Below are 13,394 nucleotides of genomic sequence, written 5' to 3' on the forward strand. Positions count from 1 at the left end.
TCCCTCCGGCCCCGCTGAGATGAAGGGAAGCCCCGTGGAGGAGAGGGTTCCCCCAGGGCTTTCCTTCATCTTTCTTTCCCGCAGGATCAGCAGCGCTTTATCAAAGCAACGCACAGCTCCCAATGCTGTGAATGGGCAATGTCACCGCTAATTAAGCGGGAAATTGTCCATTCATGCGATTTTTTTTTGCGCGGCTAACGCCTGGGTGATTCTGTAGCCCGTGTGAATGAGCCCTGAGTGGGGTGAACCTGGAAAAAATAGGCAAATTTGCCTTTTTTTTTGCGCAGAGGAAGTTTTCTTTTAGGTAGTCACGGTGCGATAAAAATTCCGCGGTGACCTCATCCTGCGATCAGTACGATTACAGCAGTACCAAAATATAAAGTGTTTTCATGTGGTACTACTAAAAAACAAAAACCTTTTGAAAAACAGCTTACTTTCCGTCGCCATCTTCTGACCCCGCCTACGGGCGGGCGAGGGTCTGCTTTTACGGGTTGAGCTGCAATTTCTATTTGTACCATTTTGGGGACTTTCTGAATATTTTTTGCTTGCAGACGGTGGGACCCAATAAGCTGAATCGTGGCGTTGTGTTTGCTCCGCTGATGGCGGTCACCCGGCGCGATGATTAATGTGATATTTTAATACATTGGACTTTTACAGACGCGATGATATGATCGGGGGGGTCTGACCGCTGGGACTCTCAACGATCGCTAGAGCAGGGGTGCTGAAGGTCCCCCCATGCACAGAGCGGAGGTCGCACGTGCACGCTGCTGCTATAGTCATACCAATGGGGGTCTCCTGGGCTCCCATTGTAACGGATGGAGCAGTGGCGCACATGCATGTGGGGAGCTTCGGAGTCCCTGTTTTTGGGATGGTTGGGGTCCCAGCGGTCGGACCCCCATCAATCATAAGGTTATCCCCTATTCTATAACTCTATGACCTGGCACAGCCCGGTTTGTAGGATGAAATCTACAGCAGGCCTCAAAGCCTTCACTAGGCCCCAGGCTACCATGGTGACGAAGGTGACCGGATTTTCCCAGGGTCAAAGCGGGACAAGGGGTGTGGTCAGGGGCGGGGCTTATCATATACCTCCATCATTATAAAACGTACCGGTCCGGTTCAAAAAAGACACGGAGGAAATTTCGCAGCATTTCTGCATCCAAAGAACAGTCAGGGTTTCCGTCGCTCTGTTCCGTTTTTGGAGGACAGAAACTAAAATAAGGCTAAAAAAAAGGATCCATTTTTTTTCCCCTGCGATTTCGATGGGGTTTTAAAAAAACGGAAAACAGACAGAAAGGCTTCAGTTTGCTTCTATGCCGCCAGGTTTCCGTTTTTTTGGACGAAAACATAATGCGGCAGGCTGAGCTATCTACTCATCCAAAAAAACGGAAACTTGACAGAAATCGATGAGGAAAAAAAAAGATATTTTTTTCCATTTCATTTCAGTTTCTCACCTACAAAAACGGAAACCCGGACCTGACCCCAACGCAAACGTGAGCGCGGCCCAGGGCACCGTAAGGGTGTGGTACCATATAAGACAGGAAGACATAGACTAGAAGGAGAATACATCTGTATATACACAGAGGCTCGTTAGGCATAAAGTACATAATCGTCCGTCAGGCTGAGCGCCGCGGTCGGGGGCGCGATGTGTAGTAAACAGCGACATCCAGCGGTGGAAATGAAGAACTGGCACAGAAACGCCTTCAGTGAAACGACATGTCCGAGGTGGAAGTATACAACTAACGAGTTTAGCGGTCCGACCAATGCGCAAATTACAGAAGTATCAACAATTAAAAGGCTACAATAACCCCGCTAGGGCTGGGTTCACTCGGGGCGGAATCGCCACAGAATTTCTGTGCGGACTCTCCGCACTCAAATTCCGCATGTATTCTTAAGCCTGAGACTAAGCAGCAAAGTGGACGAGATTTGCAAAAATCTCCTCCACCTACTGCGGACAGGCCGCTGTGGAAAAGCCGCGCGGAAACTGACATGTGGCGCGGAAATCTAATCCGCGACATGTCAATTGTATCACTGTTTCCGCTGCGGGCTCTCCTCTCCATGGGGAGAGATTTCCGCAGAAGAATACAGATGGACAAGCCGCTTCAAACCCGCACCAAATGGCGCAGACTTAGAAGCAGCCTCTCCACTGCAGAAATCTCGCAGAATGTCCGTGCGGTTCTGCTGCAGACCTTCCATGGGATTTCTGTCCCATGAGAACCCAGCCTAAGAATGACCGCAGTACTGCAATCTGGATGCCAGACAGAGGAGTGGGCCGCACCAACTGCCGCCGTATGACATCAGCACCGCCGCCCGGGTACCCATTAAAGGGTTGTTCCAAGATGGCATCTGCTGTTCATATACCTCATTATCACACATGTCCCACAGCTCGTATGGGCGGCATTCAAGAAAAAAAAAGGGTCACACGGCGTATGTCTGCGTGCGTGAGATACGCGGCCAATCGCAGTGCACTCGCTGCCATACACGGTCTCTGCCAGCGTTTTACGCATACGGTCTTGTGAATAAGGCCTTAGGATATATTTACACCGCCCACCGATATTGTTCTTGTAAAATGGCGATTTTCTATGTGAGTGTGATGCAGCTTGGGAGAAAATAGCTTCGCATCGCCAAACGTGATTTTTACACACGTTTTTCAAAACGCATCAAAATTACATTTTTTCAGTAGGATTAGGATTAAAAATGGCCTCACCGTCGCATGAAGCTTCCATGGACACACGAGTGCGATATGAGTGCAGAAAAATCGCGTCTTTCTGAGACCAATATCGCACTCACCTGGGTAAATGCACCATAAACATGGCGTTAGGGCGGTATCACACGGGCAATAAAATTGCGCAATGAGAGAGGGTAAAAATGCTGAATTATCAAACCAATGACTTTGAATGGTTTCCTTTAGATTTGCAATGTTTTCACTCATGCGGTGTTGCGATAAAAAAAAAATTGCAGCTTGTCCTATGTTTCTGCGTTTTGCGATTTTTAAAAAAAATTTTCCATGTTTCCCTATGAAACCTCCTTTTTATCGCTTCACAACACACAAACTTGCGATTTTTGCGCAATACATATTTAACATCCTTTTGACTTTCCCCCCCAAATTGTGGCAAAATCGCAAACGGCAGCAGTGTTTTTGCAACAAAAAGCAGTGCTAACACTCAAAAATCCCATGGACAAAAACGCAATATCGCGATCGCCAGTGTGAAACTACCCTTAGACTTCATGTCCACGGCACATATGGGTTTCACATGGGAAATCCCGCACAGAAGCCGCTTGTGCCTGCAGCCAGTGACCCTGCGTACCTGCCCGTGTCTTCTTTAGTGTGTACTCCTTATGTGTGCGGCCGCACATGCGCAGTATACTTTTTTTTTTTTAAATCTCCTGCTCTTCACATGGAATCCGCAGGGCTGCGGGTCGGACGGCTTCCATTGCTGCGATTTTTCATTTGTGAAAACCGCAATTGGTTTCCTCTCATGTGCATGATCGTTTTTCCATAGCGTGCTATGGCGGGTTATTGCTGTGGGATCCTATGGGAGCTTCTGGCAAGGGGAGGGACTTTAACAATGTCACCTGCTGCTAAACTCCCTCCCCCTCTCCTTTTCTGATGGCTCTCAAAGGCTCCCATAGTAGTCTATGGGAACCGGCTACATATTCCATCAAAAGATAGGAAAGTCGTATATTTTTCGGGCGGCCGATTTTACGCCTATCTGAACAAATGCTTCGGAATCCAACACTTCAGATGGTCGCAATGTTCGGCCAACGCTTATCACGGCATGATAGCCAGGATAAAGCGCCCGTGTGAGAGAGGCCCGGGGTGCTTTTAGATGGGACAGTATTGTTCAAAAAATCAATCAAATGAGTGAAAGTGATCGATAATCCTTCAATCTAAACACAAGCCGATGACTAAATGCCAAACGAGGATCATTCGCTTCTCACTCGGCCTTCATTGTATTCAAGGATAAAAACCATTGTCGGCTCGTTCACCGCTTGTGCCGTTTGAGCAGCGTTTCACATAAGAATGTTTGCAAATCAGGGAGATGGAACAATAACTCTGCAGCGCCACCTATTGGAAGGCAGCATTCCTGCAACTCAATATCCAACCCTTTATACAGGTTTTTATAATAATGATTGGGAATTGACTAAAATCCAGAATCCATACACAGACAGACGTTTCGGGGTGATTGCCCCATATCAGTGTGCAGTACGTTTCTGGCTTGGCTGGTGAGAGGCCTGTGATGTGGGTCAGGAAGTTAATTAGCCATCTCGCTTGCACGACAAGGGTCTGTAGCGCTGCTCTAGAATGACCACGACCGAGAGCATTGTTCCATTTGGTGTTGATGTTGGAGGAGGTACCGTTGCCTATCTGTAGCACCCACGAGTGCCACGGATGACCAGTAGGCCTCCACGATCCGGCAGGGGGTCGTCTCTCGATTTTCCTAGCAATTGCTGCGGTTAGAGCACCGTGGGCCGGAACAGCTTCTGAAAAGCCGGCAACATGACCAAAAAGTGCAAGTCGTCTCCTTGTTATTTTTTTGGAATTGGCTCAAGCCCTGTGCGAGCCTGTATGTGATAAAGTCAAACCAACGGACACGGAGAATCTGGCGATGGCATCGCATGTGAAAGGACTCCAAACACCCAGTGGTTTGCGACAGCAAGGTCCAGGTCTCTAAGCCATACAATAATATTGGCATAACGCAGGTCTGGTAGAATCGAATCTTAGTCCTGAGTGTTATGTTCTGCCTCTGCCAGAGTTTATCCAGGGACCTCATCGCCGAGGCTGCCAGTGCTATTCTCTGCAAGATGTCTGGAAGCACCCTCCCATCTGTGTGCTGAACACTTCCGAGGTACACAAACTCACTGACAGCGTCGACTCTCTGTCCGTTTAAGTCTAGGTCCGGAGGGATTGCGCCGACTCCTAGATTCTGCAGCTTGGTTTTTTGCCAGGAGATGTGAAGCCCAAGACAGGACGCCTCAAAATCAAACTGTTCTAATGAGTGTCTCAGATTATTAGATGTGACATCCAAGAGTGGAACATCGTCGGCGTAGTCCAGGTCAGTGAAGTGGTACTCCGTCTTGGTTCCTGCAGAAGAGTGCGGGAACCAAGACGCAACCTTGTCGAACAACAGACGAGGTCTCAAAACTAGCAGAGGTTGAACTGTTGATATGGACTTTGCCAGATGTGCCCTGATGTGTCTTTTAGTAGGTTTAGAAGGTATGTGGGGATGCCAATGCCATGTAAGGCCTTCCAGAGGACTTCTCTGTCGACTGAATCGAACGCAGCCTTGAGATCGACATATGCGACGATGAGCGGTTTGTTAAATTCTCTATGTATATCTGAGAGGAGCCTAAGAGCGAGTATGGCATCCACGATGGAGCGCCCTGTCGTGAAGCCTGACTGCTAGGGTCTCTGCTTGGAGGTCAAGAGTGGTTGTACCCTTGAGAGTAGAACGTGTGCAAAGAACTTACCGGGAACCGAGAGGAGCGTTATCGGCCTGTAGCTTAGTGCATGTTGTTTTTGGGCCCTTCCCTCATACAGGGCGAGGATGATGCCCTCCTTCCATTCGATGGAGACTTTCCCACAAGAACAGACGCGCAGAAATAGTTGATGTAAAGCAGTGCTTATCGGCTCGATTGCACATTTCAGCAGTTCAGGTGGAATGCCATCTGAGCCGGCGGCGCGTCCGTATCTAACTTTCTGAATAGCAGAATAGGCCTCTTCCCGTGACGGAGCATCCGTAGGCACAGAATAGTCATCGACAGCAACGGATGCGAGGTCAACGAGGTCATGGCACGGGTTAGCCGGTGGATGGTTTAGGGTGGATGAGAAATGTTCACGCCATCGTTGAAGTGTCTCATCATGGTTGGTACAAGGGCTGCCATTGGCTTTGTGGATTGGTGTATGCCGGCTGGTCCCTGAGGACCCTCGGATTCTGGCGACTGTTTTGGATGCTGCTCTTAGATTGTTTGAGTTTAGGCCCTTCTCAACTTCATCAGCCAGAGCATTATAGTACAGCTCCCCGTCTTTCTTGGCCTTTGCCCGGAACACACCCTTTAGTCTCTTACATTGCGCTTGGTCGTTTTTAAGGCAGGTTTTGCCTTCACTTCAAGGACCTGCATAGTGTCGTCCGTTAGCCAGGGCTGCCTACGGGGACGCCGATATCAGAGAACGGTCTTTGTGGTTTCACAGATACTGTCTCTTGTGACATTCCAAGCTGCCTCTGGTTCATCTGGGAGATTGTCCAGAATGTGGAACCGGTTTTTGATTGCGATATTGTATTGACATTCGAGTGCTGGATTTTTCCTCAGGGCGTCAACGTTTAATGAAGGTTGTGACCTGGTCTTATGGGGCAGACGGAGTGGAACTGCTATTTCGGCAACAAGCAAACGGTGGTCTGTGTTTGCTGGAGCTTCTGCCCCGCGGTAGGCTCGACACGATTTGACAGAATTGTGATGACGAATGAGTATATGGTCCAGTTCTTTTTTTGTACGTCCCTCGTTGGATATCCAGGTAAACCTATGAATGTTACGTCTCTGGAACCAGGACCCTGCCACCGTGAGACCCATTGAGGCACAGAATGACAGCATCCGGTGTGAATTATAACATCACTGTAGCCGGCGTCACCGAAGCTCGTCTACTGCATCATGACCAGTGCGAGGTTAATGGCGCCACCATATTACACTCTGGTGGCTCTGACCACACCCAGGGAGTGGCACTGATCCTTCGCCCTCCCATAAATCAGTCCATGGAAATGTGGCATCCGATCTCTTCATGTCTGCTGTATGCCAGGTTTGTTCATCATCATGGTCACATGTCCATCATTGTGGCATACAGAAACGATAGATGTGACAGCAGCACTACGTATATCCAACCAGGCTGAACAGGTCTCCTGCAACGCCCACCGTGGTTAAGATCCAGGTAAAACCACTGAATGTAGACACTTGGAAGAAGGTGGTGAAGGCAGCAGTTGAGGTGCAAAAATAGACGATCTTTATTCCTCCCAAAACATACAAACACATCATTGTGGCATATGCACCAACTGAAGAACACACAGCTGCAGACAAAGGTGCCTTTTATGACCAGCTCGCCGCCACCGTGCAGTCCATCCCTACGCATGATGTACTCATAGTGCTCGGCGACCTGAATGCAAACCCAGGTCCCCGGACTCCTGGCTATGAACACGTCATTGGACCCTTTGGCGAAGGCCCAACCAACGACAATTCACACCAGGAAGAGCATCCATCTTCCTTATTTGCACATGTTTCCCAGAGGAGTTTGCATGGCCTTGTAAGTCTCCTCACACATCTTCTAGGTGCTCTCCTTAAGGAGAGACGACCCCCCCCATCCTGACTCATGTCATAGGCCTCTTGTGATAGACATGATGATTAGTCAGTGTAAAATGTCTATTGATTTGTACTAAACTACAGGTATTACGCAGCTGTAGTGACTTTAACTCTTAGAGGCTAATGACTGCATAATTTATTATAGTAATTGCTGGACAATGGTGAAAAGATATGTGTTTTGTGACTTCAGCCTAATGTGGAACTCTGCTGCATAAGGAGAGAGTTAAATCACAGTGTTATATGTTATTGCTTGTGTTCATCTTGAGTGTTTTCCCAGTCCTTTCTCATCCCCCCACACAGAATCTTCTTCAACAAAGAGATACTTACTTTCAGTTTCAGGTTTGAGCACATATTTGTAAGACAAAGACTTGCTTATACATTGGAGTTGAGAGAAGGTGGGCAGGAAGGAGGGGGGATTCTATATGATATGACAAATGAGAATCCTATATGTTACTGATGTAATCTGTTGCACGCCCATTAAAGGGCAGGTGTTATGCTTTACAATAAAAGGGGCCGTCTGGGTGTTTCTGCCCAGAGAGCCATTTTGGATATGAGACTGATAGCTTGTGTCTGATCTGGTCGATGATGTGTGCACACTATACATTTTGGAAGCTACAAAATACCCTGAAACTTGCTGGAGAAAACCAATGTCCAGCTCACTCTCACTAGCTAAGCCAGATCCCCACTGCACACTGATGAGGGGCAAACCCCCCCAAACAGCTGTGTATGGATTCTGGCTTTTGTTTACTTCCCAGTTAGTGTTATAAAGAACTGTAAAAAAGGGTCAGACATTGATTTGCAGGAATGCTGCCATCCAATAGGTGGCGCTGCAGAGGTATTGTTCCACCTCCCATATTTGCATACATGCATATGTGAAGCACTAAACGATCAGTGTTTAAATGCAACAAGAAGCCATCAATGATTTTTATGCAGGCTGAAAATGAACGACGAATGAGAAGCGCGCGATTCTCGTTTGTCATTCGGTCATTGGCTCGTGTTTGAAATAATTGATTATTGTTCACTTTAGTTTGTTTGAACAGTTTTTGGAATGATAATCGCACCTTAAATCAGAGTTTGTTATTTCTGCTCTGGCATGTGTCACCTGTGACGAGTTCTATGTTGGACCTCAAGGCTGCGTTCTTGGGAACATCTTCAGGACATAAATTCCTTGTCAAATTCTAATGTGTCCAACGCCTGAAAACACTTGATTTATTACCATAACAGGTCGGGTTCCTCGCTCAGAGTTTATGGAATTGAGAAACGTAGGCGTCCAATCAGATGGGGGCGTTGGGCCACTTCTTCTGAAGAGAGAAGCTTTTAGATTTTACATCTGCAGCCCGTTGTTCCATCAGGTCTCCCTCCGAGAAGTGATTGACAGCGAGGCCCTTATAACCCGCGATGCTCACTTTCTATTATACTTGGTTATAAATTGGGTTACTTATATTGTCACTGTCGTAATTTCCTGTTTATTATTGCCGGCGGTCGGTGCGATCGCCGGAATCCATTTATATCAAACAATATAAATGCTGGAGTTTGCAAATGGATTGGATAATTACAACTCTGCCCTCACAGCTTTGTCGCAGGACCATCTGACAACTTCTAGGGGTTCTAAATACACTGTTTTTTATTTTACTTGCTATGACTAAAGGGCCCCTGCACACCGGTGTGTGCGCAAAAACACTTGCATGAGCGCCATGCACAATGCACTTTAGCACATATTACTGAACTTTTTGCTCTCGCAGGGCCAGCCCCCCACCCCCCCAACCGCGATTTTAAAAGCTCTTTAGTCTAATGTGTTTCAGATATGTTCTTTTTTCTGCGCAATTGTGCAGGTATTGAGAGTGCAGTCGTGCATCTGTCATAGCGCATGCAGCTTTATTTTCATGTGCGTGACAAAAAGAGAGTGAGAATGAACCCACTGATAATAATAATAATAAACTTTATTTGTATAGCGCCAACATATTCCGCAGCGCTTACATAGACAGGGGGACACAGAGAGACAAAAGTACAAACATTACAGAACCACGGTTACATGTAGTAATCAGTTGATGGAAACAATAGGGGTGAGGGTCCTGCTCCAACGAGCTTACATACTACAAGTAATGGGGGGATACAGAAGGTAAAGGGCTGGAGATGTGCACAGTATGGCGGGGTGGAGAGTGAGGGGTGATATACATAGACAATGGTCAGACATTTAGCTGTGTGACGGCAGAAACAGTATGACTGCAGGGGCGGTTGATGACGGCTAGCAGGGATCGCAGTCAGTAGGTCAGGGAGCATGTTATCAGGCGGAGTACAGAGGGGTTTGTTTAGGGAATGCGGTATGCCTCCCTGAAGAGGTGCGTTTTTAGAGCACGCCTGAAGTTCTGCGAGTCCTGGATTGCTCGGGTAGCCTTTGGTAGTGCGTTCCAGAGGACTGGTGCTGCTCTGGAGAAGTCTTGGAGGCGGGAATGAGAAATTCGAATTAAAGGGGCGCTCAGTCTGGTTTCGTTAGCAGAGCGGAGAGCCCGGGCTGGGTGATGGATTGAGATGAGGGAGGCAATATAGGGGGGCGCTGTGGAGGGCTTTGTGGATGAAGGTGGCGAGTTTAAATTGAATTCTGTATTTAACGGGCAGCCAGTGCAGTGACTGGCACAGGGCAGAGGCGTCCGAGTAGCGGCTGGACAGGAAGATGAGCCTGGCTGCCGCATTCAGGATGGATTGGAGAGGGTAGAGTCTGGTGCGGGGGGCCGATCAGCAACGAGTTGCAATAATCGAGGCGAGAGTGGAAGAGGGCAACAGTGAGCGTTTTTAGCGCGTCCACAGTGAGAAAAGAGCGGATTCTTGCGATGTTCTTGAGGTGCAGCTGACATGTTCAGGCCACAGATTGGATGTAGGGGGCAAATATCAATGCGTTCTATTCTCTGCGTATGGCGTTCCCTAAGGTAGCTGGATGGCGCCAGAAACGCATCAGTGGATTTAGAGCATTTTTTGTGCATTATGGTAATTTTTTTAGAAATGTTCCCATTGGATGAGCTGGACCTCCTTGCAGCTCCTGGTCTAGTGTGTCCGTGCGTTCGTCCTCTGGCGAGATTGAGAGGTGCTCTGGCTCTGGGTTTAATGTATATCATGTAGAAGGTTGCTGCAGAGCGGATGCAGCTGGGTGCAGGAACACAGCTGTGGTCTGTAAAGCAAGTTCTAGGTTATCCCCAAACCATCAGGATCAAAAGCAATTCAGCCTCAGACATCTGGGACTACCCTGGTGCCGCCATCATCGACCACGTGTCTCCTAACCGCGATGACGTGATTCAAGGACTGTTCAGTTGCTCAGATACATGGAGTATTACGGAGTTGTACACACCGTTACTAGAAAGCGTCAAACTCGACTCTGAGAACCTATGTGGAGTCTGACTACTTCTGACTACTTGCTGGAGTAAGTGGACAAGACACAAACTCAACGCCACCCTTTCATGTTTGCTTATATCAAGTGTCTGCGATTCCTCAGACGAATATTGCAGAGTTAATAAGAGCCTGTCCTCGTGGTGTCGGGGCAGGGGGACACTTACAGCCATTGGCTCCTAAAACACTCGGTTTGCAATATTTAAGAGAAAACCTCCAAAAACTCAGAAGCTGTTGACCATATTTGTTGGAATAAACCATATAGCAGCATCACGGCCGGCTCATCGCTGTGTCCCATCACAAGCCGCTTTCTCACTTGATGCAGAAGTACGACCGGATGGACGCACTTTGGGATGTACGGGCCACAATGGCCGAGTTTTGAGCCCTGGTACCAGAGCCAAGCCCCAGCAGGAAGAGGTCCTCCGCCCCACTGGTGGTATCTGTCAGCAGCCCATACTTTATCCTGGAACCAGGTGAGCCCCCAGACCTGAAATTTGGGGATACATTTGCATGCAGATTTGTGTTGCTGAAGAAGCTGAAAGAAGGGGCCCCTGGGTGGTCTCGGGGCCCTTCCTATCAGCTTCTTCAGCAACAAAAATCTGCTGCATGCAAATTTATCTCTAAGATAAGCTAAAAATAAAAATCTCCAAGTGCCGCTCTGGAAACACTGATTGAGAAGCTCGGCACTCAAGTACTTGTATAATGACAGTACAGTTGAGCTGTTGATGTGAGTAGGGGTGGGGGGGGTGGAGGGTCACATAGTAACAACGCTGTGCCGACTCCTGTGAGAGGGGAAAGGATGAGTCAGCCAGCAAATAAACATCTATTGATGAGATACTCCTCCGCTGACCGTTCACCTGCTAGGACTGACATTCAGCAACTTTTACTTTTGCATTAGGACTTTAAAGTGCAGGTATAAACTGTGCGCCATTCTTAGCGTCTTTATAGCGTATCGTTAGGGCAGGGGGACGCAGAAGTAAGAGTGACTGCACAACTTTTAGCGCCACTAACACTCGTCCAACAGGAACCAAAGTTCTACAGTATTATAAGTCCTGTTCATGAGTCCGGGACCGCTGGGCGGCAGCCATGGCAGTGCAGCGTCCGGGCCCTCAGCCTAGGAGACAGTGTGTAGAGTTTGGGCCTTGTCACGGGGCTTTACCATCTCCTACTCTGAGGGTAGCACAGGACCCATCCAAGTAACTGAGGGCAGGCCATCAAAAGGGTAATCCAGTATGCGGTTTACCTCGGCAAACTGTTGTCACGGGTGACTACACCCTCTCTCTCAGTGGGTTAATACACCACTGGCATCTCCTGGCCCAGGACCGGCTGGGGATGTCTCTAAGCCTCCTCCATTCCGGCCGACACAAAACGGGTGTCTATATGGGTTCCTTGACAGGCTAGCACCAGAACCAGAGACCTCGCACTCAGGCCTCACATCCACATATATAGCGCACACTCTTGTGAAAGACAACAAGATACATTTCTCAGACACTCTCACATACCACACAATGAACTCATTTATTGCTGCAGAGGTGCAATACACATCATATTCATGCAACATGAAAGACACTGACAACATGAAGCATGAGACAAATGCACTCATACATCATGGAGGGGGTCCTGTTATTCTGGACCACTACTGTCCCCCCCTACTTGAAACAAGCCGACCTCGGTGTCTCTTCAAAACAGAGTTAAGTTCCGGAGTGGGATAATTTCAGCGTGCTACTCAAAAATCTTTTGAAGGACTCACTGTGCAATCATGAAGCGTGCAAGGCGTAACGTTAACACTTACTCCCCCTCTGGTAACTACTCAGAGCTTACCCATCCTAGTGCACATAAACTACCTAAAAAGGTCACTTTTTGTTATGGCTGGCCGGGACAGGTGGACAGGGGGTCCCTACGCCAGCCCTCTCCCGTGTCCCTACCTACACCCCTGGGCTAGGCCCCTGGGCGATGGTCCCTGCGATGCACCAGGGACAGGGAGACCGGCAGGTGGGTACTGCGTAGCAGACAAGATGCAAACAACTAAGCAAAACAGAGAGAAGTCAGGAAACAGGCCAGGTCAAACCAGAAAGGCGCATGCGCAGTACAGGAGGACAAACCGAAAACAGAGTCAGAATAGAAGCCGAATTCAGAACACAAGTGGCCATATCAATAATGCGGGTGAAGGCAGACGGAGTCAGAACCAAACACTGGCAACCAGTGTCTGGCCCAGCCAGGTATATAAGCAGAACTCCCCAGAGGGGTGGGGAGAAGTCACATGACACGAGAGGGAATCATAATGTCGGCTTTCCCAGCGGCGCGCACTGACCAGAGCGCCGCATGGCCGACCAGCGGATAGGCAGGGCGCGCCGCCGACTGCCCCGACCAAGCACCAGAGCTGGGGAACCCCAGACACTGCCACCAGGCCGGGCCCCCTCAGCTGCAAGACGAGCGTTCTGCCTCACCCGGACAGCGGCGCCCCTAGTGGAAACCCCATCTCTAACACTTTCATTGGAAAGCATTACTTATGACCGTGTGTATGTCAAGTGGCATGGCCATTACCACTGAGGATTACTGCTAGGTTGAACAGAATCCAAGATGCAATAGCATTCCTATAGGGCATTTATATACCTCTTCTCCAAAAAGACTAAGTTAGACTAATGAACACAACATTGTTGATACAAAAAATA

This window comes from Eleutherodactylus coqui, chromosome 8 (genome assembly GCF_035609145.1).
Source record: "Eleutherodactylus coqui strain aEleCoq1 chromosome 8, aEleCoq1.hap1, whole genome shotgun sequence".
NCBI lineage: Eukaryota > Metazoa > Chordata > Amphibia > Anura > Eleutherodactylidae > Eleutherodactylus > Eleutherodactylus coqui.